Source organism: Bos indicus, chromosome 7 (genome assembly GCF_029378745.1).
Source record: "Bos indicus isolate NIAB-ARS_2022 breed Sahiwal x Tharparkar chromosome 7, NIAB-ARS_B.indTharparkar_mat_pri_1.0, whole genome shotgun sequence".
Taxonomy (NCBI): domain Eukaryota; kingdom Metazoa; phylum Chordata; class Mammalia; order Artiodactyla; family Bovidae; genus Bos; species Bos indicus.
The window spans coordinates 77,870,587-77,895,982 of record NC_091766.1 but is presented as its reverse complement, the minus strand read 5'-3'; the positions used below and the strand labels follow the sequence as shown (position 1 = coordinate 77,895,982).

Genomic DNA, 25,396 nt, shown 5'->3' with positions numbered 1-25,396 from the left:
TTCTATACTTTAGAAATCCCTCAGTTTCCTTCTAAATATGAATTCATTCAAAACAACACTTGAGTGGCATTGGCAATATAGATGATCATTCAAGTTTAGGATTCAGTTGTGGCAAATTTTATGTAAGCTTTAGACTGCTTCTGTTAGAGGATATTTCTTAGCCTCAACTCACTTGCTTGTGTTCATGCAAAAAACTCTTGTAATAATAGGTACTTTCAGATTAAGGAAAGAAAAGCAAAAGAACACAACAAGCCACCAGCAGTAACACCGTCTCTAGTACTGCCGTTTATTCTGGGCTTACACTCTTAAAAGCAAGCCATGAACTAAGTACTTCTATTATCTTATTTACTGCTCAAGGTAGTGAATGAGACAGGCACTGTTCTCTCCATATAAAGATCACTAAATCTAGGCACACGTTAAGAAATGTCTTTCAGTCATTCAGTGGATAAGGAAAAGGATCAAAGGATTCAAATAGAGACCTTTCTGACAGGAAAGCCACATTCCTAAGCCAAGACCTTACAGCTATGCTTAATATATAATCTGTATGACGCAGGGAGCTCAACATGGGGCTCAGTGATAACCTAGATGGGTGGGATGGGGTGAAGGGTGGGAGGGAGGTTCAAGAGGAAGGGGACGTATGACGCTGTCCTGATTCGTGTTGTTGTATGCCAGAAACCAATACAATATTGTAAAGAGATTATCCTCCAATTAAAAATAAATGTTTAAATAATACAAGAAATATACCTGGAATTTCAATTTACAATAGTAAGGAATACATAGTATAAAGGGTGCAATATTTATATGATAAAATATTCTGCATACATTGGTGATATATATTCATAATTCATTAATTCAAATAAAGCTAAACTGTAAAACAGAATGATTCAAATTTTGTCCAAAACAGAGTGTGAGAGGAGATGGAACTAAGCCTATATTGTTCCAAATCATTTTTTTCATTTTACTTTTCCTGGGCATTTAGGAAGTCTATATTTGTCAATCTATTTTGCAGCCAATTTGGGACCATGTGGTAGAAGTAATAATAAGCCACTTACATGTCTGGATCTTATAAGCATCCTTCATAAGCCTTCTGTCTTCTCTCACCCGACCACAGTAAGCTTGAAGGCCATGTGTTTCAAATAATTTAGCTATAGTATCCTAAAGCCCCCAACAAGCTGGGACTTGAGAGTGATTATAGGAAGCAGAAGCCTGCCAACCTGCATTAAACATACAATGGAAAGTAGGAAAAACAAAAACAAAAAGCTTTGTCCTATTAAGCCTCTGAAATTTGGAGATTTATTGACGCAACATAATCTAGCCAACCTGACTAATAATTTCTCCATGTTTACAAATTATGCAAAATTCCTAGGGAAATACATAAAGATGCTTCTCTTTTACTTTTGAGATTGTTATTTCTCTCTTCTTCTCTCCTGTGCATTTTAAAAATTTTCTTCTAAAAGATACCTATCTACAACGTAATTACTTAAATTATTTTTAAAAGTACTCCAAATGTATTTTAGAGCTATTAATTAGTACAGACTCAATAATTCAAGAAGAATTTCTCTACTGCCTTTTGGGAAATTTTTCCAATGTATTTGTCTCTCTCAGGTTAATGTAAGTTTTAATCTTCACTCATCTGTCCCATTATTAAAGATCTTTTGAAACTATACTAATCTTCAGTTATATCTACCTTCTTGGAATAAATAATTTTCCATTAGACATGCTACTTTAATTTTTTCATTAAATCGTTTCAGAATATGTCTAATTTAGTTTGCATTTTGTTTGAAAACTGCATTGTTTTATTGCCTTAGGGTCTTGTTGGGACCTTTTGAATAGAGAAAACCCATCTTATAATTTTTGGTATTTTACATAAGACCAAGAATAGCTGTGACTGAAAATTTTCATGACTTGTGCCCATGAACATGGAAAACTTTGTCATAATTCTTATATTTAATTAAGAAAGTATCCATGTACTATATACATTGACAGCCTAAGCAAAAGGGACCAAATGAGGAGAGAGGAAGTTATTATTGACAAGGATAAGGTTGAGTCAGTGTTATATCAAACAGTTGCCAACAAAAGACTCAGAGAATTGTGTATTGATTATTGATATCTCTGAGTCAATAAATTGACCAATGTGAGGGCTTATCTAAAAATAACTCAAATAACCTTTCTCACTAGTCCACAAAACAGCTATTCCAAATGTTTGTTGTTTTGATGTGTTTGTGTTTATGTATCTGTGCCCATGGAAGGTGACAAGACCAGAATGGAGGGAAGGAAGAAAGGAAGGAAGCAGCAAAGAAAGGCTGAAAGAGCTCACAAACAAGATTAAGAAGTCACTTGCCAGATGGATTTCTTTTTTTACCAAAATAATAGCTCACCGTGTATAACCCTGCATTCGACTAAAAGAAATAGAGGCAGAAAAAAAAATTGTTCTCTGTGCATATTTTGGTTTATTGGAGGTTGAGGGATAATAACATATCATTGAAGCCTAAACAGGACCAGAAATCATGGGCTCTGTCTTCCTTTTGTGACATCATTATCACCACAACACAAAAACAGTTTTGGGCGGAGTCCTCTGGATTTTCCAAAATGTCTGTTGTTTTACAATTAGAAAATGAGATAGGCTTTAAAGAAAGTATGATAAACTTTTTGGAAAATGGGCTACCTTGGAAATAAGGACATTCTGAAACCCTGGGTCGGGGAGAGGAGTGCCCAATGCAGACTGTGCTCTTAGTCATTTTTAACCACAGGTTTCTGTGTTGAGTAAATCTTCCTCCTTTCAAAGCAGGCAGCTGTCCTCACCCGCTTATAATCCTTTGCACAGTTCTATAAAACTGAAAATCAACATGGAATGTACCTCATTCTTATATCCCCTAGTCCCAGAATGCCATGGTCATTTTATTTGCAATCTCTTCCTGATTTTAAGATCTTTAATTAGCTGTGTTCTGGACCTTCTCCATTTTTAATATGTGTTCCCCTATAGGTAGCCGTGCATATCACCAGAGCCCCTAAGTAGAATGCAAGAAATGACAAGACAGAAACAAAATATCCTTTAAGATGTAGTTTGCAAACTCTTCCTTGTTTGCTGCCTACTGTCGGTTTTTAAATAATGCACAAATCAACTTCAGTATCATAGAAATAATCAACACAGGATCAAAACCTGAAGTTCCTCGTAGAGCACAAATCAAAAGCTGTAGGACTCCAACAGCTGGAGCCTATCTCATTATTTCCCTGTTCTTTGATGTGCTTTTCAGCCAAGTATCTTAGAGAATTACTCGCAGATACGTCTATCTACAAATTCTACATTGCTTACATATTATAGTTTCCAACAGAGATAAATACTGTAACTGAGTTCTCATTTTCAAAATAGAACCCCCCTCTTTTCTCATCTGCTGTTATGCACACAGTCTTGTAAATGGCAGAACCGAAAATCAGCTGCATCTAATAAGAGAACCAAGTTTGTTATTGACTCTGAAATGCTAGTTTCCATTAGATCATCCATCATAGCTTTATTATGTGATCAACTGCCTAATTAATTTTGTACTGGGGTATTTAGACAGAACACTGAATGTTTCAGCGGGGTTTTGCTATAATCCTGCACCTGCGGCCTCAGAGATTTAGATACCCTCCTATCATAAGTTTGTGCTATGCCTATAATCACTTCTGCTTCACTAGGATTCCAGCAATTCAGTCCAGTGAAATTCAGCAATATTAATTTCAGAAACACCAGAACATTTGCATCTGTGGGTATGTTTCTTTGGACTTTAATCAGATCAAAGTCACCACAAGATATTAAGAGTGCTAGATACAATATTTTGTTCCGACAGTTTTAGTGGTTAAATCAGACACTGTTTTGATTTTCTGTGCTTATCTGTTAATATGAACAGATGCAATCATGCTATTGTATAATGACTCTTGATTGCCAGCAGTATTTGATTTTGCAACCATTCGGTGGTGATAATTAAAGATAACGGGATATCCTATACAGTAATAATTAAAGATAGCTTTGTGGGCTTTATCACATGAATAAATGCCATAGAGGAGGAATTGGTTTCCTGAAGTTCATTTTATTCAATGCATATTTTTGGAAGGCCAAGTTTGAAAAGTCTCAAAAAGAGACATTGAAGTGCAACAGGCTTAACTAAACATGAGCTGATTTGAAAATTTCACTTGTCCTGGCTGCCGTATACGGAGGCTTTATTCCTTATTTATTCAGGAAAGTACCAGCATCCATGTGCTGTTCACAAGACAGAAACATAAAAGAATCAAATGAGATGGAATTTTATATTTCACATATAAATAAGCATTCATAAATGTACATATAAAGAATCTTTAAATCTATCTTTGCTCTGAGAAGAGGAAATAAAAGCACTTAAAACTCTGCTTTTATTTACTCTTATGGAAGCGAGGTGATAATTCAAGATGCTGACAGCCCCTCTCAAAGGACAATACAACTCTCGAGACTAAAGCACAAGAAAAATATTTTATTAATTTTATTTTCAATTAATTTAAAGGGTTGTCAGTGGTTTACCAAAAAGGAAATCATTTAAGCAAAGCTGTGAGTGGGCCCAGCTGAGGTCACCTGCCTCTAGGATTACATTGTTTATAAATTTAGGGGTGTCTTATACAATGAAAGTGAAAAAAGGTGAAAGGATGAGTCGCTTGGTCAAGTCTGATTCTTTGTGACCCCATAGACTGTAACCTGGCAAGCTCCTCTGTCCATGGGATTTTCTAGGCAAGAAGACTGGAGTGGGTAGCCATTCTCTTCTCCAGGGGATCTTCCTGACCCAGCGATGGAATCTGTGTCTCCTATATTACAGGCAGATTCTTTATCATCTGAGCCACCAAGTAAGCCTGCCTTATACAGTACAGGAACTCCAGTTAAATTTAAATCTCAGATTTTTAAAAATGAAGTTTTTTAGTATATTTATGAGATATGAAATCTCCCATGAAATATTTGGGATATAATTACACAATAAAATTATTTGCTGTGTTGCGATGAAATTCAGATATGTACATCTTTTACTTATCTCACAAAAATCTTGCAACCCTATATAAATCTTCCTTTCTCACAACCATGCTCAGACCACCTGCTGTGCTTTAAGTGGTACCTGACAGGATAGAGCAAGGGTTAGAATAACAGTAGAAAGAAGCCTTTTCAAGGGCAAAGTAAAGCCTGATGGCTGGAGTTAGCAACCTAAGTGGTAGCCAGGTAAAGTTCCTGGGCAAGGAGCCAACCTCTCCTCTGACCAAATGTACATTTCCTTTCCTCCTGCCCACTGCCCCTGAGGGCTTCAGCAGGCAACACTGGAGGCTGATGCTATTTAATGAAAGATGGGAATGGGTGATACATTATTTTAAGTGGCTTTAATCTAGGAGTCCATCGCACGTAGGAAAGAGAGTTTATAGTTTTTATCAGCTCCTTAAAGGATAAGCAAAATGCAATGATGCCCTATTTGCCCATGATGCTACCAATCTGGAACAGTGTCTATATTTTACAGTTCCTTTCTTCACACTCCACCTCCAGACTTATCAGATTCTTGATCCAAGGAGCAGCTTTTTCTCTGAATTAAAGGACGAATAAAGATTAAGTGTCTCTATATGTGGTTTTTAACGTCTCTGGTAAGAGACACAAGAACCACATGAAAAGAAGCATACAGGGCAATGCATCTGTTAATAAGCAGGTTGTTCTACAGTATAGAGCTATGAGTCAAGGGAGGGGGGACTTCAAGGTCTTTCCCTCTCAAATCACTTACATATACGGAATCTAAAAAAAAAAAAAAAAAATACAAATGAACTCATTTACAAAACAGACATAGAACCCCAGACATAGAAAACAAACTTATGGTTATCAAAGGGGAAAAGGGGGTAGATGAGGTATAATTAGGAGGTTGGGATTAACATACACACACTACTGTATATAAAATAGATAATCAATAAGGACCTACTGTATAGCATTGGGAACTAGAGTCAGCATTTTGTTATAACTTCTAAGGAAAAGAATCTGAAAACAAATGTATATATAACGTGTAACTGAATCACTTTGCTGAACACCTAAAACTAACAGTACATTATAAATAAACTATATTTCAATTAAAAATACAAAAATCGAACTAAAACAGGAAATTATCTCTTAGTGAGTGGTGCCAAAGAGCCTAAATCAGAATATTAACATAATTAGCCTTCTCTTTCTGGTTATAGGAACTTGGAGACAGTATTCACTTTAAACTATAGTGTCCACTTCTGTAAAATGGGTCTATTAACATAACAATCTGAAGCGACTTGGCAGCAGCAGCAGCAATATAACAATCACAGGGGCTTAAAGTGGTGACAAGTGAAAAGGATAATGTAGAGTTTAATGCAAGATCCTGGAATACAGTATAAATTCAATTAAAATGACCTCTTCTCATAAATAGTATTTGATAATTCTTAACAGATTCAATTTTGAAAGTGATTCCTTAGAGAGTAATTTTGACTGTGGCTCAGATCATGAACTCCTTATTGCCAAATTCAGACTGAAATTGAAGACAGTGGAGAAAACCACTACACCATTCAGGTATGACCTAAAGCAAATCTTTTATGACTAAACAGTAGAAGTGAGAAATAGGTTTAAGGGACTAGATCTGACAGACAGAATGCCTGATGAACTATGGACAGAGGTTCGTGACATTGTACAGGAGACAGGAATCAAGACCATCCCTGAGAAAAAGAAATGCAAAAAGCAAAATGGCTCTCTGAGGAGGCCTTACAAATAGCTGTGAAAAGAAGGGAAGCAAAAAGAAAGGAGAAAAGGAAAGATATACCCATTTGAACACAGATTTCCAAAGAATAGCAAGGAGAGATAAGAAAGCCTTCTTCAGTGACCAATGCAAAGAAATAGAGGAAAACAATAAAATGGGAAAGACTAGAGATCTCTTCAAGAAATTAGAAATATCAAGGGAACATTTCATGCAAAGATGAGCTCAATAAAGGACAGAAACGGTATGGACCTAACAGAAGCAGAAGATATTAAGAAGAGGCAGCAAGAATACACAGAAGAACTGTACAAAAAAGATCTTCATGATCCAGATAATCACGATGGTGTGATCATGCACCTACAACCAGACATCCTGGAATGTGAAGTCAAGTGGGCCTTAGAAAGCATCACTATGAACAAAGCTAGTGGAGGTGATGGAACTCCAGTTGAGCTATTGCCAGCAAATCTGGAAAACTCAGCAGTGGCCACAGGACTGGAAAAGGTCAGTTTTCACTCCAATCCCAAAGAAAGGTAATACCAAAGAATACTCAAACAACTGCACAATTGCACTCATCTCACATGCTAGTAAAGTAATGCTCAAAATTCTCCAAGCCAGGCTTAAGCAATACGTGAACCGTGAACTTCCAGATGTTCAAGCTGGTTTTAGGAAAGGCAGAGGAACCAGAGATCAAATTGCCAACATCCACAGGATCATCGAAAAAGCAAGAGAGTTCCAGAAAAACATCTATTTCTGCTTTATTGACTATCCCAAAGCCTTTGACTGTGTGGATCACAATTAACTGTGGAAAATTCTGAAAGAGATGGGAATACCAGACCACCTAGCCTGCCTCTTGAGACACCTGTATGCAGGTCAGGAAGCAACAGTTAGAACTGGATATAGAACAACAGACTGGTTCCAAATAGGAAAAGGAGTATGTCAAGGCTGTATATTGTCACCCTGCTTATTTAACTTATATGCAGAGTACATCATGAGAAATGCTGGGCTGGAAGAAGCACAAGCTGGAATCAAGATTGCCGGGAGAAATAACAATTAACTCAGATATTCAGATGACACCACACTTATGACAGAAAGTGAAGAAGAACTAAAGAGCCTCTTGATGAAAGTGAAAGAGGAGAGTGAAAAAGTTGGCTTAAAGCTCAACATTCAGAAAACGAAGATCATGGCATCTGGTCCCATCACTTCATGGCAAATAGACGGGGAAACAGTGGAAACAATGTCAGACTTTCTTTTTCTGGGCTCCAAAATCACTGCAGATGGTGACTGTAGCCATGAAATTAAAAGACACTTACTCCTGGGAAGGAAAGTTATGACCAACCTAGACAGCATATTAAAAAGCAGAGACATTACTTTGTCAACAAAGGTCCGTCTAATCAAGGCTATGGTTTTTCCAGTGGTCATGTATGGATGTGAGAGTTGGACTATAAAGAAAGCTGAGTGTCAAAGAGTTGATGCTTTTGAACTGTGGTGTTGGAGAAGACTCTTGAGAGTCCTTTGGACTGCAAGGAGATCCAACCAGTCCATCCTAAAGGAGATCAGTCCTGGGTGTTCATTGTTAGGATTGATTTTGAAGCTGAAACTCCAATACTTTGGCCATCTCATGTGAAGAGTTGACTCATTTGAAAAGACCCTGATGCTGGGAAAGATTGAGGGCAGGAGGAGAAGGGGACAACAGAGGATGAGATGGTTGGATGACATCATCAAGTCGATGGACATGGGTTTGGGTGCACTCCGGGAGCTGGTGATGGACAGGGAGGCCTGGCATGCTGCGGTTTATGAGGTTGCAAAGAGTCGGACATGGCTGAGCCAATGAACTGAACTATTGTTTCCTTCAAATAGGATAGCCTATAAGTGGACTTGAGAAGGAAAAAAGGCAAAATTCTTAGAAACCTTTGCCTAGTAACATTTTTCAGCTTAAGGAAAAGCATGTTCGACAGAAGTATATTCTGTCCACATTCTAATTTTGATGTGACAGGTTAATGACAATTTTATGACATAATGTGCATATAGTTTATATCTAAAATCTTCTCAGAATCCAGTTGAATAAGTTTTGCTATAAGCATGTCTGGAAATGCAAATTTGGTCAAATGCAATTAAGGAACAATGAGATTAATGTGAATCATGTTTACTCCTGTGCTATTCCATGTGGGTGAAAAACGTGAATACAGAATCTGCACTTAGCTGACCCTAGCTTCATAGGAATACACAAAACACATACTCTTCAAACAGCTACCAGGCACCTCAGTTCACTGACTCAGATGAGCCACACCTGTCCTAATGTGGTGTTTCAGCTTTCCTTTGAATGTCAGAATATTAAACCGCAACTCTTTTGATATCTATTTCCATGAACAAATGTCTGCAGCTTTCTGAGATAAGTACCATCTTTTCATGCAAACATGCATTTTTTAAAATCATTTAACATCTGTCAAACTTTGTGACCCATTTCATATTAGTTTCCTGTATTTTTAATATCAATAATGCATAATAATAATAAAATAAGCCAATATTGAAGTTTTTCAGTGTTGTGCCTAATCTCATTTCCCCCATGAACCCTCTGGTTTTTATTCTATGATTTTCCATAGCAAAATGATTTTTAGAAATGAGTATGTTGTTTCAGCAGAACAGACTATATAGTGAAGATACACATTCCCAATTTTGAACTGTTTCTGCTTACAGAAAAAAAAAAAAGATAATCATTTTTCTTTCTGAAGTTTAATTTTTTCTGTAGAATAAGCATCCAATTCATTGTCCAGTAGGTAACCTACACATGTATTCAAGATTAGAGGATAGAACAGAAAGTTAATTATCTCCTTGTTAATAGTTTGAGACATATTTTGAATAAGTAGCTGAATCTTGCCTAACATAAATAGTAGCTTGCTGTTTAAATATCTCTATGGGTACTTAGGAAGTCTGAATCAAATGTAGGCAGTATTTATAACCTGTAAAACCACAGTTAACAATTTTACTTTCTTCTCTCAGACAGAAAAAATCAGTTTAACAGTTTAATTTTAATAATATAAGCTAACAGTTTCCAAACTACTCCAGTTTTAAAGCTCATGATTTTTTTCTCCCTGGACTTAATTACATAGATACTTATTTCGCTTTCAGGGCAAAAAAAAAAAACAACCCAAAAACCATTTTCTCTCTCAGTGCTATTATCCATCAACGTTGAATGGGCTCATGCTATTAAGCAGATGCTGCCGTTTTCAATGTGGCATTAGAACACTTGTCACTACATTCCAGACTGCATGATTAATTTTGATCATGGTTCAGGATCCAGCCTAGCCAGCATCCCAGTTAGTCCACTGATATTTTATTTAATAAGTGATAAAAAAATAAAAAATACACTTCAATGGGACCTTCATTCTGTTTAAGAAGTGATAGGTGTCATAAATCCAAAATAGCCAATTAAAGCATTGTTTTTCTTCCTTAAAGCTGCTGACTATAAACTAGATGTACCTGTTTTTTAAAAATCATACATGCTTTCCCATGTTTCTTACCATTGGGGCTTAAATATGGTCTATGCATGTATTCTGTAAGAAAGAGTAGGTGGATAATGGTACTCTCGGTGTCCTGTTCTTCACTTTGATGTTGGCTCTTAGGAAGAGATCAGTTTCTTCAGGAAAAACTCTAGAAGCATTTGTGCTGACAGTGGGCTAGTATCTTTTTATTCCAATTTACACATAATAGGGTGAAACAATTTTACAATTCCAAGTACACCCTACTGGAGTGACAGTCTGAGCCTTGATTAGCTCATCAGAGATCAAATTCTTTAGTAAGTCACCAACAGATGCAGTTTTAAACCCAGGAAGTAGGTCAGGTTTATTACCTACATCAATCTTTTAATATAGTAGGACAGAAACATAAAGGAGAAGAAAGAACACTTGTGTTCAGGAATGAGTTGACAGACACAATACAAAAATAAGTCTTATCCTTCAGAATATTCCTCATTTAAAAAAAAAATAAAGAACATCATATCTCAAGTTAGGGGCTGTATACATTGCAGCCTGTCCTGTATAAAGTGTGATTGTGTCACCTGTCATGATTATAAAGACAGGTTTTCAGGGTACATAGCGGGGAACAATAAATGTCATTCTTTTCATCCTAATACAGCTCTGATAACTAAATAAATACCAGTGCAAATTTTACTTTTAATATGACCTCTGATTTGAAATATACTTATATCTGCCCCTGAAAAGTAAGCCTATTATAGTTATATGTAAACCAAATCATTCTTGGAAGTTCCCACAGATTTTGAGGCTTGTCTGAAATTCTCAAGTATTTCTGTTAGATTTTCAATTCTACATTCAATCTTTCTCTCTTGTGCCCCCCGGCACTTTATTTTTCACTGTTGTTAGTAAAAATAAATTTAGTTCCCAAATAAGCCCTAACAAAATAAATAAAAAACATGCTCTAGCTTTCACTTTTTGATGTGTATTTACCTGGATTTGGGGGGAAAGAATATTACAATTAAAACTGTCCCTCTACTTCTTACTGATTAAACACTGAATGTTGGAAATAAAGAAAATAATTTCCATGAAGAACTAGGAGTTTGGTATTTACATCAATAAAATATAACATGTCCACAAACCTTTTCTTTTTCTTTTCTTGATCCCCTTTTGCATTTAATTTATGATAAACCACTAAAAATAGAAAATAAATGTTCCAGATTAAAACACTTAACATCTATATATGCTAATTATTAGTTTCAAGTAACTAAAATAATAAACTGAGCCAAAAACCGACATCCAAAGAGAGTCATATTTCATAATTAAAACATATGTATCCTAAATATGCTTTCTTGGCTAATCATGCCATTTCTATGGATATACCATGAAATCAGAATGCACCCATATATTCCAATTAATATTTCCATCTTGGCCAACTTACTTGGTGGATTCAAAAAGTCAGAATACACTAACAACTTCACATATACAGCATATGAGCCGGGCTCGTACTTTAACATGATACTCTTTCCAAATATTGACATATGCTCCTAATACAAATGGCAGGTATAGTTTGAAAGTAGCACTATAAAGAGCTGAAAAAAAGAGAACAGAAGTGCTATTGGATACTAATGCTCATAAGTTTAAAAATATAACATATTTTCTCCTTTTAGATAGAAGGGGTGGTCAGGCCATACTTGCAAATGTGTGTGTGTGCATGTGTTGTTGTTGTTATTGTTCTATCCAAATTTGTCCATCAAAGTCATAAATTTGAGGGGCCATCTGTCAAAAAGTGCTGACATACCACTATTACAAACTGAACCACAGACATTTTCAAAGCACTAAAGTAATTTATTTATTTGGGTGGACAATATTTCTTAAATACATTAATAAATTCCTATGAGTCCATCAACATCTCTAGTCTGCATTTAATCCATCTATTCTGCAAACAAATTCATGGTCTGTCAAACAACAGTTGCCAGATTAAAATCTTAGTTAAGTATCACCATTTACAAGAATGACAGGCAGATAAAAAAGACAGGGGGATGATTAGAAGTAAAGTATTTGTGGGGATTAGGGTAGATGTTAGCCCAGAGAAATATCTTTCAGGATAACATATGTTCTTAATTTAAGTTTGTCTCTCCCTCTGACTTGTTGTTTTTATTAAGCAATATGTAATTGGTTTCTAAGGCAATTGATAAATTCCCTGCCTCCACTACTGTTGCCTGGTATTTATGCCGCTTTGGTTGCTATTAGATATTGAAAAATAGAGTTTCATTTCATTCACTGTGTCTGATGTAATATAGCTAAGACAGCTTCTAGTCAGCTTTCTAGAATTCAGCATTTTATTATTTAGACTTTATGTGTATGCCCAATAGTTTGCTTTACTTCTAGACCAATAACTGCATAGAAACCAGACTATTATTAACAATGATAGCAGAATTCTTGAAGTAGAATTACATGAGGTGCTGAATAAAATGCTTATTCCTAGTTTCCAACACTGCCCTATTGAACCAGACACTCAGGGTCATAAATCTGCAATATTAACAATTTTCCCAGTTGATTCTTAAGTCCACTAATGTTTGGAGATGAGTGCTTTCAACAATTTCACAGCTCAATAAAATCTCCACTCTACGTTAACAAGTAAAACCCAAATGGAGAGAATAAAGCATCATTCTATTTGTTAGTCACACTTTGGTGGAAGCAAGAAAAAATACTAGTTAAATGAGGTTTGGAATTGTGCCTGGCTTTTATTAATTCCTGCTATTTTTCCTCTATTATCATGACAAATTAAAAAAATATGACGAGCTGAACTTTGGGCCCATTATATAAACTGAATTTCTGAATCCATTTGTGGAAAACTATTTCACAACTAGTGAAGTGGAGACACACTATATGCATTTTTCCTTGTATCAACCAGATATTAAGTGCTGCATATTAGGAGTACATCAATTACTATTTTGAATCTGAGGCAAAACAAAAAGATAAAAAAGAGATAATCTGAGTTAGAAAAGCTGAGGAAGATAATCTGAGATTATCCGAGGAGGCCTTACAAATAGCTGAGAAAAGATGAGAAGCTAAAGGCAAAGGAGGAAAGGAAAGATACACCCATTTGAATGCAGAGCTCTGAAGAACAGCACAAAGAGATAGGAAAGGCTTCCTCAGTGATCAACGTAAAGAGATGAAGGAAAACAATAGAACAGGGAAGACTAGAGATCTCTTCAAGAAAATTAGACATACCAAGGGAATATTTCATGCAAAGATGTGTTCAATAAAGGACAGCAATGGTACGGACCTAACAGAAGCAGAAGATATTAAGAAGAGGGGGCAAGAATACACAGAAGAATTGTACTAAAAAGATCTTCATGACCCAGATAACCACGATCGTGTGATCACTCACCTGGAGCCAGACATCCTGGAATGGGAAGTCAAGTGGGCCTTAGGAAGCATCACTATGAACAAAGCTAGTGGAGGTGATGGAATTCCAGTTGAGCTATTTCAATTACTAAAAGAGGATGCTGTGAAAGTGCTGCACTCAACATGCCAGCAAATCTGGAAAACTCAGCAGTGGCCACAGGACTGGAAAAGGTCAGTTTTCATTCCAAGCCATGCCAAAGAATGCTCAAACGACTGCAAAATTGCACTCATCTCACAAGCTAGCAAAGTAATGCTCAAAATTCTCTAAGCCAGTTTTCAACAGTATGTGAACCATGAATTTCCAGATGTTTAACCTGGATTAGGAAAAGGCAGAGGAACAAAGATCAAATTGCCAACATCTGTTAGCATAGAAAAAGCAAGAGGATTCCAGAAAAACATCTACTTCTGCTTTTTTGACTACACCAGAGCCTTTGACTGTGTAGATGACAACAAACTGTGGAAAATTCTGAAAGAGATAGGAATACCAGACCATCTTACCTGCCTCCTGAGAAATCTGTGTGCAGGTCAAGATGCAACAGTTAGAACCGGACATGAAACAACGGACTGGTTCCAAATTGGGAAAGGAGCATGTCAAGGCTGTATATTGTCACCCTGCTTATTTAACTTATATGCAGAGTACATCATGTGAAATGCTGGACTGGAGGAAACACAAGCTGGAATCAAGACTGCTGGGAGAAATATCAATAACCTCAGATATCTGGATGACACCACCCTTGGGGCAGAAAGTGAGGAGGAACTAAAGAGCCTCTTGATGAAGGTGAAAGAGGAAAGTGAAAAAGTTGGCTTAAAACTCAACATTCAAAAAAAGAAGATAATGGCATCTGGTCCCATCACTTCATGGCAAATAGATGGGGAAGGAATGGAACAGTGACAGACTTATTTTCTTGGGCTCCAAAATCACTGCAGATGGTGACTTTGGCAATAAAATTAAAAGATGCTTGCTCCTTGGAAATTAAGTTATGACCAACCTAGACAGCATATTAAAAAGCAGAAACATTACTTTGCTGACAAAGGTACATCTAATCAAAGCTATGGTTTTTCCAGTAGTCATTAATGGATGTGAGAGTTGGACTGTAAAGAAAGCTGAGCACTGAAGAATTGATGCTTTTGAACTGTGGTGTTGGAGAAGACTCTTGAAAGTCCCTTGGATTGCAAGGAGATCCAACCAGTCCATCCTAAAGGAGATCAGTCCTGGGTGTTCATTGGGAAGGACTGATGTTGAAGGTGAAGCTCCAATACTTTGGCCACCTGATGCAAAGAACTGACTCATTGGAAAAGACCCTGATGCTGGGAAAGATTGAAGGGGAAGGGGACAACAGAGGATGAGATGGTTGGATGGCATCACTGACTCAATGGACATGAGTTTGAGCAAGCTCCAGGAGTTGGTGATGGACAGGGAAGCCTGGTGTGCTGCAGTCCATGGGGTTGCAAGGAGTCGGACATGACTGAGTGATTGAACTGAAATGAACTAAGGAAGAAAAGCATCTGACCAATAATTCAGAAAATAAGCACAATGACTACTATGACTAGGATCTACGAAAATTGAGGTATGGACAAAGTGCTATGCAAACGATGTATTAACTTAGTTCTTGTGGGAAATAAAGAAAAAGAAAAATAGGGTCTTTTTGAGGTATGGGTTGGACCTTCTTAAGCAAAGAGTTTGTTCTGAGCAAGGGCATGAAGGTATGGAAATAGGGTGCATTCAGGAAATTGGTTAGGGTGGTTCACTTGTAAGGTACATGGGAATTCATGTTAGAAACTGAGGAGGGAAGGATCAGGTCTGCTGTGTATTTTACTGTCTGTGTTTGAGCTGGGTTTAGGAAGTGCATTCACAAAAGAGTCGACTTAAAAGCTGTCTAAACAGATGAATAGGATTTTACCACCAAACAATGAAAGCACACTCTGACAGGAGAAACAGCATGAGTTAATAGCAAGAGAACATTAGACTGTCCCTTGTCACTAGGGAAAAATGTAGCTCCCTAGCTCTAGAATAATAATGCAAGGGGTTGAGAATGACATTATATAAAGTTGGAAAAGAAGATTAAGGTTAAATTATAGTAAGCTACAAATTATGAGCTATGATGTTTAGATGTTAATATAAATGGAATGGGATGAATGAATGAAATAGATATACTTAGTAGAATGTTTAATAAGTTAATCAAAGATTTTTTTCTGAAATTAAAAATATAGTAGTATGATAGACAATGGAATGAACCCAACAAGAGACTTTCACTTCCAGAAATGGTTTATTAACTATTTAGAAAAGCTGTCCTCTGAATAAAATATACATACATATTTATAATATTTAACATATATACATATCTATTTTAAAATTGCCAAGCCACTTTAGTTGTGTCTGACTCTGTGTGACCCCACAGACGGCAGCCCACCGGGCTCCCCCGTCCCTGGAATTCTCCAGGCAAGAACACTGGAGTGGGTTGCCATTTCCTTCTCCAATGCATGAAAGTGAAAAGTGAAAGGGAAGTCACTCAGTCGTGTCTGACTCTTAGCGACCCCATGGACTGCAGCCTACCAGGCTCCTCTGTCCATGGGATTTTCCAGGCAAGAGTACTGGAGTGGGGTGCCATTGCCTTCTCCGATTTTAAAATTGCTGAGGCCGGGAAGATAGAGGCTCAAAGAGGTAAACTTGGACTTGGAGGCCACATTTTTTTTTTAATTGTTTGCCAGTTCTGTGGGGCTACCCAGGTGGCTCAGTGGTAAAGAACCCACTTGCCAATGCAAGAGCCACAGGAGACTCCTGAGTCTCTGGGTCAGAAAAATCCCCTGCAGGAGGAAATGACAACACATTATAGTATTCTTGCCTGGAAAATCCCATGGACAGAGGAACCTAGTGGGCTACAGTCCATGGGGTTGCAAAGAGTTGGACACAACTGAGCATGCATGCATGCCAGTTCTATGGCAGACAGCCATAGACTGATCATGATTTTTACAGCCCTATTGGGTTAAGTGGACATTATTGGTGTCTAAGGTAGCAGGTAGAGGAAAACTACAGAATCACCCTTGCTTTGGGGATAGATATGGAAATGCTGCGTTGTAGGGTTAAGTTTAAAAGAGTAACAGGCAGGTCCTTTTCAGGGACTTATAACTCATCCCCAAATGAGCTGAAACTAAGACTTATTTCTTACAGATTAGAAAATCTATATCCTGAGTGGAAAAGGATAATAATATCAGATACCTTAAATTGTTTCTGCAAATAATTCTGGAAAACAAGGCCCAACAATAAAAAAAATAACCAGGCATAATAGGAGACAAAAAATATGAACAAAATCAGAAGAAACAATAAAAATACAGATCTACTGATGATCGAGACACTAGAGTGACCACTCATAGATTTAAAAATAGCCACTTTATTATGTTAAATAGGATGAATACAAGTGGCAGAATATTGGCAGATCACTCACTTAGAACCAGACATCCTGGAGAGTGAGTCAAGTGGGCCTTTGGAAGCATTACTATGAACAAAGCTAGTGGAGCTGATGGAATTTCAGCTGAACTATTTCAAATCCTAAAAGATGATGCTGTTAAAGCGCTGCACTCATTAAGCCAGCAAGTTTGGAAAACTCAGCAATGGCCACAGGACTGGAAAAATTAGTTTTCTTTCCAATCCCAAAGAAAGGCTATGCCAAAGTATGTCACATACCATACAATTGCACTCATTGCACATGCCAGCAAGGTTATGCTCAAAATCCTTCAAGCTAGGCTTCGGTAGTACATGAACCAAGAACTTCTAGATGTTCAACCTGGATTTAGAAAAGTCTTTAGAATTTAGAAAGGATTTAGAAACCTTCTAAATCTCTGGATTTGGAAACCAGAGAACAAATTGCCAACATATGCTGGATCATAGAAAAAGCAAGGGAATTACCAAAAATAATCTACTTGTGCTCCATTGATTATGCTAAAGCCTTTGATTATGTGGATCACAGCAAACTGTAGAATATTCTTAAAGAGATGGAGATACCAGATCACCTTATCTGAGAAACCTGTATGCAGGACAAGAAGCAACAGTTAGAACCAAACATGGAACAACAGAATGGTTCAAACTTGGAAAAGGAGTATCATGGCTCTATATTGTCACCCTGCTTATTTAACTTATATGCAGAGGACATTATGAAAACTGTTGGGCTGGATGAATCACACACTGGAATCAAGATTGCTGGGAGAAAGAGCAACAACCTCAGATATGCAAATGATACCACTTTAATGGCAGAAATGAAGAGGAACTAAAGAGCCTCTTGATAAAGGTGAAAGAAAAAAAGCTGGCTTAAAACAACATTCAAAAAATGAAGATCATGGAATCCAGTTCTATCACTTCATGGCCAATAGATGAAGAATATGTGGAAATAGAGTTGCGTTTCACTTTCTTGGGCTCCAGAATCAATGCAGACGGTGACTACAGCCATGAAATTAAAAGATGCTTGGTCTTTGGAAGACTAGCTATTACAAACCTAGATAGTGTATTAAAAGCAGAGACATTACTTTGCCGACCAAGGTCTGTACAGTCAAAGCTATGCTTTTTCCAGCAGTCATGTATGGGTGTGAGAATTGGACCATAAAGAAGGCTGAGAGCCAAAGAATTGATGCTTTTGAACTGTGGTGCTGGAGAAGACTCTTGAGAGTTCCTTAGACAGCAAGTAGTTCAAACCAGTCAATCCTAAAGGAAATCAACCCTTAATATTCTTTGGAAGAACTGATGCTGAAGCTCTAATACTTTGGCCACCTGATGCAAAGAACTGACTCATTGGAAAAGACCCTGATGCTGGGAAAATTGAAGGCAAGAGGAGTAGGGGGCAACAGAGGATGAGTTGGTCAGATGGCATTAGTGACTCAATCAACATAGTTTGATCAAACCTAGGGAGATAGTGATAGATAGAGAAGCCTGGCATGCTGCAGTTGATGGGGTTGCAAAGAGTAAGACAAGACTTAGTGACTGAACAACAACAGCAGCAACAGCAACAACAATAACAGAAATTGAAAAAAAAAAAAAACCACTGGTGAAAATTTCAGGATATAAAAATACAGTAATCAAAATGAAGAATGCACTGATGAGATTAACAACAAGTTAAACAGAAATGACAAGATACTTAGTGAACTAGATGAATAATGAGAGTAATGAATGAAGCAGAGAGCTTTACGGAAGAAAGTACAAGGAGGGTAACAGCCGTATAATTATAGTAAGAAAAGAATATTTAGAAAGAGAAAAAGGCAGCCATCATATGTGAACAGATAATAGCTGTAAACCTTCCAAAACTAATGAAAGTTATCTGGCCAAAGATGCAAGAAATTAGTTATGAATGGACATTTCACAAAAAAAGACATGCAAGAAGCAAATAAAAATATTTAAATTTACTACTTATGATTATACAGATTAAAGTCACAGTGAAATAATACTTCATATGCCTAAGATTGGCTAAAATTAAAAATACTTTCACAAGCATTGTCAAATATGTGGATAAATAAAAATTCTTATACAATGATTGGGGTATAAATTGCTACAACCTCTTAGAAAATGTTTTTATATTATCTGTTAAAATGGACATATAACTGCTAACGTGTATCCCATTGCCAGAAACTCCATTCTATAAAAAGCACCCAATATAAATGTAACTACATGAACTTGAAGAAATATGTATACAAAAGCTAAGAGTGGTATGATTTAGAATCAATAATGTAAATAATCCCCATAGTCATTAATATTATAATAGATAAATACATTGTATCATATTCATATGTGGATTATTTTGTGGTGCTGGTTTAGTTGCTAACTTGTGTCGGACTCTTACAATCCCATGGACAAAGGCTTCTCTGTCCAGGGAACCTCCCAGTATTTATACTGGAGTGGATTGCCGTTTCCTTCTCCAGGGGATCTTCCTGACCCAGGAATCAAACCCATGTCTCCTGCATTACAGGCAGTCTTGTATTGCAGGAGGATTTTTTACCAACTGAACCAGTGTGATTACAATTGGCAAAATGAATGAGATATAGCTTCCCACAACAATGATGGATCTCACAACTACAATAAGTGAAAGAAGTCATATATTTCTATTAGGACAAAATTAAAAGAACAGGAAAAGCCAGCCCAGGATTAGATGGTAAAACCAGGGGAGCGATAGTAGTAAATGTCAGGATGTTTCCTTTGGAGACATGGAAGAAGTAGTGATGGGGAGAATGTAGGAAGAGGCTTTTAGATTGCACATTCTAATCTATTTATTGATTTGAGTGGTAGTCACATGGATGCTGGCTTTATGATAATTCATTGTTTTGATTTTTGTTTTGTGCATTTTCTCTGTGTTATATTTCATAGGCAAATATATGTTAAAGAATGTATTGGTAACAGAGTATTTTTCAGACTGAGAGATCAGTTCCATGTTTAAATCATTTTTAAATGCCATTTCAACATTTCAACACTGTCAGATATGAGGTAGATTTAAAATCATTTCAAATAATCAAAATAAGTTTACTTTTGCTTACTAGGCAATCATTCATTTAAATTATGTATATCTGCTTAAGGAATTTTGTTAAAGTTTGTTGATTTTTTTCATGTCCATTAGAATTTCTTTTCTTAAATGATTTTTTGTTATTTCTAATAAAATTTGCATTTAACATGCTAGGTCAGCCTTTTTTTTTACTCACTTGCCTTTGACTTTATCTAGCAATCCCATGTAGTTGTCTTGCTCTAAATGTCTAGGTATTTTGCAAACTTGTTTTTAAAATTACAATGAGTAATGAAGAATTCAGATATTCTATTTCAAGTTTAACTACAGAAATGTCATTTTTTTACATTAATCCTAAAACGTGGTTTTTATATGGTCATTCTTCTGCTCAACATTTCACCATGGCTTGCAGAGTAATAATACGTTATTACATCACCAAAGAACTAAACAAGATCTTCAGATCATCCAGCCCACCTCCATCACTTCATAGATATGATAACTGAAATCCATAGATATTATGAGACACAAGGTCTTGGATGTCATGGGAATAGTATAGAAACTGGGTTGTCCTTTTTCTGTTCCTTTGTACTATACCAAAAAGCAAATTCCAGGGTCTAGTATTTAAAACCTTCCAAATCCAAAATCCCCCACTACTTTTTTTTCAATGTCCCACCCCCACCAAACACATCATTTCCACATAATACAACCACCTATATCTACTCTATTCCTAATGTTTTTGTCCAAACAATTATTTCTTTAGCTTATCCATTGGATGAAGGTTTTGATGTCATAGTATTAGTTAATGTTCTTGAGCCACAATAGAAACAATTAATTTTGCTTAAAGTGAATATATTGGAAGGAAATAGAATAGCTCCCCAAATAAGGGAATCCTTTACAACCAACTCTTCATAAGAACAGGATTTAGGACTGCTTTAGCAATGTAAGAAATAAGAAACCCATAGGAATTCTCTTCAGCTTTTCACAGTGTTTTATCAGGCCCAACCATTTTCTATCCCTATGTCTCTTCTTAAAATTTAAACACAGCAGAAGGGCAGTCTTATTGGTGTAATTTGGGTCACATGTCTACCCACTCTTGGCTCAGGAAGGTGAGTTACTGCTATTGACAGTCCCAGGAAAACTGCAGAAAAGTGGGGTTGAAGGAAGACCATGGTTCCCTAAAGGAAAATCAAATGGAGGAGCTTCTACCAGAAGGAGGAAGAAACACTGAGAGTCAAAGTTAACAGATGTTTATACAAGTCACCTAATCCAAACCAATGAATGAGTTCTACTGTATATTTCCTCCTTAGAAAATGCCAGTTTAGAAATTACAATTAGCCAAGCCCTATGATTTACACCTTGGTAAGTCTTATTATTATTGATTACACATTAGCCTAATGGATGTAATGCAGTTACAGAGACCAGGAACAGACACACATTAGTTGAAAGCTACACCCCTAAGTGATAACGTATCTTCTCATAGTCTACTACAAAAGTAAGCTTTAAAATAAGTGTAAGAGAGAAAGAAAAGGAGCTCTTAACTTTTCAGATTAACACAATGAGGGAGATTCTTTGCGGGTTATCCCCTCCTGACCTTTGCCTTTAACTTCTCACTGCAGATACTTGGTCAATTCATTCACCTCCTGTTTCAGTGGGTGAGAATCCCACATAAATCACAATTGCCTTGCACAGCTGCTCCTGCTTTCTGATGCTGGGCTTTGGACGCTGTCCTGTTCAGTCCACAGCACTCCAGAGGGTCTGGGAAGTGTGCCACAGGCCTCGCTCACTAACCCAACATGATTTTATGGCCTTATGTGGGAGCATTATACAGCACTATAGAACTACGATGACACTTTTTAGTCACAGTAATAATGACATATGGCACTGTCTTCATAACCCTTCCATTTGGGAGAAAACAATTTTCTACTTATTTTCTTAAAACATAGGGGCTGAGTGACTGCTGCAGCTTCTGAAATGGACACTCAACATTAATGAGCTCTAGCCTATGGTGACCTATTCAGAATGGAAGGCTCACAGTGTGACATTCCGTTTAAGTGGGCTAAATGATTGGACATTAGTCACAGGAGTTTAAAGGTCTGAAGAGATGGCAAAATATTATTAATTCAATATCTCTTTAATGCTAAAAAGTATGGCCAGAGGGACCCTTTGACAATTTCTTGGGCTATCAGAATACCTAATTGGAGATTAATCTCTAATAACCTCTTAATACCATTCAGAAGTTTAAATGAAGCCCAAACAGGAAAGAAACTGTGAGTTCAGCAGTGTCATTTACAGCTAATGCTATGGAAAACTATTTAATTCATTACAGAGGCAGAGAGGCCCACTTTCAATTTCTGCCCTATTTCTATCTGGCCAATTAAATATAGTGCTGGCTAAACACGAAAATTGAAAAATGGGAACTCCTGCACCAAGCATTAACTTCTTTAAAGACGTTCTAGACTGATGCTTCAGGTTTCAGGCTAGCCATCAGTCCCCCGAAATCCACCTTCCTTGGCACCCCAGGCTAAGATAGAACCTAGTATTCTTTATAGCACTTAATAGAACTGAAATTTTTCTTAAAAAAAAAAAAAAACTCTGTCACCTCCCACAAAAACAAACTCCATGGGAACAAGTGATTTAACTTGCTTCTCGATGTACCATAGCATATGGGAAAGTACCTGAGTTGCTAAATAGGTTCTTATTCACTGGAAAAAAAAAAAAATGAATGAAAAAAAAATATGTGAATGAATGAATGAATACACATGAAGGCCTGATTTTGAAATCTATCATAAATGTTTTATAATTGCTCCTGCCCTACAAATAGTGATACTCTGCTAGCACATAGTTTTAGAAGAATGAAAAGATCTTTTACACCTAGAGGGTTCCAGCCATTTAGGAAAGCTGTATCTGAGAGTCATGCAGGTCCATCACCACACTGCTCCTCTATGTGTGATCCCACATTTAGCTCAGGATGCAGCCGTGAAAGGAAGGCAGGGACCTTAATATTTGTTCTCCAAGTTTGTTTAGTCAGTCTGGTTTCTTAGCACCCCTTGCTTCATCTTCATTTAGTCTCTGAGGAAGCTGTCTGGTTTCTGGAGTAAGAAGCCCCTAGGCATTCTAACCAAGCAGGTAAAGACCAATGTAATAGAGTTTGACCCTATTTTTGGGTATTAGACTACTGACTTTTTTTTTTTAATTGAAGTACTGTTGATTTATAATGTGTTAATTTCTGCTGTACAGCAAAGTGATTCAGTTATACATATATTCTTTTTATAATGGTTTATTATAAGAGATCGAATATAGTTTCCCATGCTAGTTGTTTATTCATTCCACATATAGTGATTTGCATCTACTAGTCCCAAGCAAAACAATGGAATACTTCATGAATCTTCATGTCATCCTTATGCTGGGGCCATGCTAATATTCTAACTTTAGTATGAAGTATGAAAGTGTTTGGAGAAGGCAATGACACCCCACTCCAGTACTCTTGCCTGGAGAATCCCGTGGACGGAGGAGCCTGGTAGGCTGCAGTCCATGGGGTCGCTGAGGGTCGGACATGACTGAGCGACTTCACTTTCACTCTTCACTTTCATACATTGGAGAAGGAAATGGCAACCCACTCCAGTGTTCTTGCCTGGAGAATCCCAGGGATGGCAGAGCCTGGTGGGCTGCCATCTATGGGGTCGCACAGAGTCGGACACGACTGAAGTGACTTAGCAGCATCAAAGTGTTAGTCACTTAGTAGTGTCTGACTCTTTGTGACCCCATGGGCTATGACAAACCAGGCTCCTCTGTCCATGGGATTCTCCAGGCAAGAATACTGGAATGGGTTGCTATTTCCTTCTCCAGGGGATCTTCCTGACCCAGGGTTAGAACCTGGGTCTCCTGCATTGTAGGCAGAATCTTTACTGTTTGAGCCACTAGGGAATGCATTTTAGTATATGTGCTGTCAAAGAAAGCATACCACTGACTTCTTTTAAACCTCAGTTTCCCCTTTCCCGTTAGCTCCACATCCAGACAGGTTGATAATAAAGTTGGTACACGTGCCCTGCTGTGGCCCTCTTGGAACATTCCAACTTCACAAATCACAAACCAAACCTAGAAAATGCCCTAATCTTACTCCTTAACCATAATAAAGGCCATTTCTCTGGGACATTTCTGTGCTTCCCCTGCCCTTCCCAGTAATCCCTTGTATGACTAATAAACTTTCTTTCAATTTCCCTAAGTTCTCCATAGCCTACCTATTAACTGGAAGACGGTCCAACCCATGTCCTTGGGTGATCACAAGGTAGCCAGTCTGACATAAACTGCTTTCACCACTGACCTGCTTTGTACCTCAAAATAATTTGGGTACATTTGTGATGAGTTTATCACCAAGAAGCCCTTGCTAAAATACAGATTGGACTTAATGACTGTATAACTGTTGGCTTCATGGAAAGAAATTCTAAAGGAAAATGTTTTAAACAATAAAATGATAATCTAACACATGGCTAAAAGACCCGTGGGTATCACCTGGAGCTGGAACCTGGGTAGATGGGAAAGGCTATGCAAAAAGATATGAATGTTGTCAGGAGAGGAGTAAAAAGGAGATAGGAGGTAACTTCCTCAATTTACTGTCTTGCCCTATCTATCCCTAAATTTGTGGCTCAGCTGGTAAAGAATCCGCCTGCAATGAGGGAGACCTGGGTTCGATCCCTGGGTTGGGACAATCCCCTGGAGAAGGGAAAGGCTACCCACTCCAGTATTCTGGTCTGGAGAATACCGTGGACTGTATAGTCCATTTGATTGCAAAGAGTCAGGCATGACTGAGCGACTTTCACTTTAATGATATTTTGAGGGTTTATATTAAAGGTCTGATTTCTGATTACATGCTAATATGCATACTTTCCTTCTCCCTTCCTTCTTCTCTTTCACCCTTTCTTTTATAATTTTTTAATTTCCAAGTTTGACCTAGTGTTCAAGTTTTAGAATGATAAAGAAAGTATGTAACAATGGCACAACATGAAGCACTGACCAAGGAGCTTCATGTACCCTTTGAGGATCAGCAAATTTTTGACTTGTTGCCTGGCCTTCATGAGTCCACTGTTTCCTAAATGGAAGTTGCTTTGGTGGGGACAGAAAATAAAAAATGTCAAATGTGAGACTCAGTGTACAAAAGCCAAAAATAGAATTAAGGAAAAAAAAAAAAAAAACTTTTGAAGAATATTTACCAAGATATGTACTTCAGTGTACTTCAGCTGTGATTCCTCTAAGACAGTCTAATGTCACCGACATTACATGGGACCTGCTGCTGCTGCTGCTAAGTTGC

At 37.3% G+C, this 25,396-nt stretch overlaps 1 long non-coding RNA gene and 1 other non-coding gene across 2 annotated transcripts in view; both read right to left on the bottom strand.

Annotated features, from left to right (window-relative positions):
- LOC139184220 (uncharacterized) overlaps nt 1-25,396 on the bottom strand; it is a 1,143,978-nt gene that overhangs the window by 729,104 nt on the left and 389,478 nt on the right. The window lies entirely within an intron of this gene.
- Nucleotides 23,453-23,555, bottom strand: LOC139184269 (U6 spliceosomal RNA). Its single transcript, XR_011567861.1, has one exon. It is a non-coding gene; the product is annotated as a U6 spliceosomal RNA (small nuclear RNA).